This window comes from Dromiciops gliroides, chromosome 1 (genome assembly GCF_019393635.1).
Source record: "Dromiciops gliroides isolate mDroGli1 chromosome 1, mDroGli1.pri, whole genome shotgun sequence".
NCBI lineage: Eukaryota > Metazoa > Chordata > Mammalia > Microbiotheria > Microbiotheriidae > Dromiciops > Dromiciops gliroides.
The window spans coordinates 188870603-188874746 of record NC_057861.1 but is presented as its reverse complement, the minus strand read 5'-3'; positions in this window follow the sequence as shown (position 1 = coordinate 188874746).

Below are 4144 nucleotides of genomic sequence, written 5' to 3'. Positions count from 1 at the left end.
CCGGCGCGCCAGCTGAGCAAGCGCAGTAGCGCTCCGCTGCTCGCTGCTTCCTGTGGGTGCCCGCCCTCTTCTCACCGTAGCCAATCAGAAGCGGATTCCACTTGTGGGTTTTTCTAGGAAGCCGGGAAACTGAGATGCAGGATTCCAGGTGCTTGGGTGAACTTACACTTTACAAGGGTACTGTGTCACCAGGCTCCTATTGGACTTTTTAGGCAGCTTGTTGGCTGCTCTGGGATACTGTCCAGTGAGACGAAGTGGGAATAATAATACCCCACCTCCCGGGGTTAATGAGAAGAAAACCAGAGGAATGCATGAATTATTAGATTTCGTACTAGGGTGCTTAGCCTTGGATTAATTCTAAAGCAATTTTTAAAAAAATAACGGAATTATAATGAAATTGTCTTAATTTGCAAATGAGAAAGGGGGGGGTGGAGAATGAAGGAAATTTATTGTTCATTCCTTTTAAAATGATTAACAAATCAAAACAATTCTGAGGTTTCACCTCGCTCAGAAAACGGGAAGAAGACAAAATATAGAAATTGAGAGGGGGAGTGGAGAACGAAGGACTTCCTTTCTAGAAAATGGTTACCTGCGGGAAATGATATTTAATATTTAATATTTAATAACTAATGTCATGGAGAGATTCGGTTTTCTCCCAACTTTGAAAGTCCTGACTCTCTCCCCCTTTCGCCCCCCCCCCACTTCTCCAGTGGTTTTTTTTTTCCTTGATGAAATTAAAATAACTCCTTTTCCATCTTGGTCAGTCCATCCCAATCTTGTAAAGAATTTAAAGTGGTACTAGGTCTGTATCCCAAAGAGATCATAGAAAAGGGAAATATTTATAGAAGTTCTCTTTATGGTGGCAAAGAATTGGAAATCGAGGGAATGCCCATCAATTGGGTAATGGCTGAACAAGTTGTGGTATATGTAAGGAATACTATTGTGCTGTAAGAAATAATGAGCAGGCAGATTTCAGGAATAGCCTGAAAAGACTTAAGTGTACTGATGCTGAGTGAAGTGAGCAGAACCAGGAGAACATTGTACACAGTAATAGCAGCATTGTGTGATGATCAACTGTGATAGACTTGGCTCTTCTCAGTGACATAGGAGGCAAAAAAGGGGTTAACAGAAAAACCTAAAACCAAAGTTCTAATTCAGGTATGAGCTCTAAGAGGGATTCAGACCCCAGTTAATGGATAACTTACAAGTCAGGATGCTGGGTTCTCTTACCCACATAAATCAGTACCTATACGGGGAACAGAGGGAGGGAGGCCATGAAGACCTCAAACTATAACAATGATAAAATGACAGGCTATAGACATTTAGACTTGAAATAAATGAAAAATGAAGATGTTTTGAAACCAGCCATGGGAAACAGAAAGAGACATGAGCAGAAAAGGCCAAATTTGTCTCCAGTTTCACCTTATGACCCCAAAACACACCTCCACAGAAAAAGGTACCTGCCTTGGGGGTTGGCTTAGGACCCCAGGAACTCCAAATTAGGATAAGCCCTCCCCTGTACCTCCCTAAGGTGGAGATTATTATAATGAGACTGATAATTAATTTATCCATACTATAAATATAACTGTCTTTCCTTATTCGAGAGATACCTTTCTACTATTCTGGTTCTCTCCCTGTGGTCACCCATGGTATTGCAATAAAACTTGGGAAACTGAGTCACTGAGTCTTCTAATTCTTTTGGGACGACTCACGATTAATTTGACCCCAAATTCCATCCCACATCATTAGCAGTGCAATGATCCAAGACAATTCCAAAGAACTCATGATAGAAAATATTCTTCACATCCAGAAAAAAGAACTGTGGATTCTGAATACAGGTTGAACCATATTGTTTCTATTTTTGTTTTTTTTCTTTTTTGAGGTTTCTGGGAAATAGTAATAGGTAATACATCGTGGCATCTTTTCAAGGAAAGGCATGCCCATGTGAAGAACAGCAAGACAATATTATCTAGTGAACTATGTCAACTCAAGGAAGAGAGAAGTAAATTTTTCAGGGCTAGAGATAGAAACCAGTTTGAGCTAACTCTTGCCAGTGTCCTAGAAAAAGTAGGTAAAAGGTTAACCCTAGTCACTACTGCTCTTGCTTAATAGATTTATGAATATTAACTTCTCCTCCTCTGTCTAAAATCTCCACCCTATTTTTGATCATGGGTCGCATGAAGGTGTATGTGTATGGGAGGGGTAACATATCAAGGAGGATTTAGCTAGAACTCTAACAGGAAGATTTTGAACCTGAGCCTAGCAACCTATAGTGGCTCAGGGGAGGCACTTACCAAGTCAGGCTTAGGATAAATACAGGGTGCTTGCTTTCAGCATTCAGCATTCACTAATTGGCTTTACTGTGAGTGCCCCATTCTCATGAGAATGCAAATAAAGGCTTTTGTCACACCAAAGCTGGCTCTGAAAGAACTTATTTTGAACAGGTGGTCTGCACCTGTTTCTCACAAGGTTTTCCCCTTATTTTCTGATTCTTCTTTCACAACTTGACTAAAGCAGAAATGTGTTAATATGAGTTTACATATATAACCTATATCAGATTGCTTTCTGTCTTGGGGAGGGGGTAGAGAAGGGAGGGAGGAAGAAAAAATTTGGAACTAAAAATCTTATGAAAACAAATGTTGAAAACTATATTTACATGTAACTGGAAAGTAATAAAATACTTTTATGATAAAAAAATTAAAGAATTTAAAGCAGTGAAACTAATTTTGTTCTACTGAAGCCTGCTTGGAGACAGATCCCTTTGTCTAGATCAGAAAGCCTCTTCCCTCCTGGGAGTCATCATAGCCCACCCATTGAAAAGGGTAAACATTCTTCAAATTGATAGCCTCAGGCTGGGGGTGGTTTGGTATAGACCTTTATTTTAATGTAGCCTATCCTTCCCTCCAAATTCCTTATCTGCTTTTGTTTAAACTGTATACAAACAAACCCCTACAATCTGTGTCCTATTTAGCAATCAATTATGCTAATCATGTTCATTTTTTTTACCCTGCTTAATAAAACCTTTTAATTTTCACAGGTATTATTGTGTTCTCCAATCTTTCCCCTTTAGGGAAAGAGAGATCTACATTCTATTAAGAGAATGTTTACAGAGGCAGCTTGGTGGCACAGTGGATAAAGCACCAGCCCTGGTGTCAGGAGGACCTGAGTTCAAATCTGACATCAGACACTTGACATTTACTAGCTGTGTGACCCTTAGGCAAGTCACTTAACCCCCATTGCCTCACCAAAAAAAAGAAGAAGAAGAAAAGAGCATTTGCTCTTTTTGGTAAAATACCAAATCAAAGCAAAGCTGAGGTTTCACTCCGTACCTAGAAAGCAGGGAAAGATGACAAAATATGCTCACTTCAATCTGAATAAGGTCATAGAAGTCTTTCCAGTCTCCTCTGAAACTGGGCATTTTTCCATTTCTTATGGCACAATAGTATTCCATTACATTCATGTTTCATACATGCATACCACCGTTAAGCCATTCTCCAATAGGTTTTCAGTTTTTGACTGCTACAAAAAGAGCTGCTAGAAATATTTTTGTATACATAGGCCCTTTTCCTGTTATTTGATGTCTTGGGGTATAGGCTTAGTAATTGTATTGCTGGGTCTAAGTATATGTAAGTAGGGTTAGTAACTTTGCAGGCATAGTTCCAGATTGCTTTCCAGAATGGCTGGATCATTTCACAGCTCCACCAGCAGGACTAAAGTGTGCCCATTTTCCCTGTAGCCTCTTCAGTATTTGTCATTTTTGTCTTTTGTCTTCTTTTCCAATCTGTATATCACCTACATTTCCCAATATATTCTTCCTTTCCCCTTTCAACCATTCCATATAACAAATGTTTAAAAAAGACAGGGGAAAAAAGTTCAGCAAAAACCAAGCCATTAAAAAAACAACAAGCAGCCAACCTTTGTGTTATCTGTAGTGTTCCATATCCATAGTACTCCCTTGCACAAAGAAGACTGAGTCATTATAATTTCAAAAACACTAGGGAAACAAGGCAAATAAGTGATATGTATTCCACCCTGTGTGTGTGTGTGTGTGTGTGTGTGTGTGTGTGTTTTGGTTTTTTTGCGTGTGTGAGGCAATTAAGTGACTTGCCTAGGCTCACACAGCTAGTAAGTGTCAAGTGTCTGA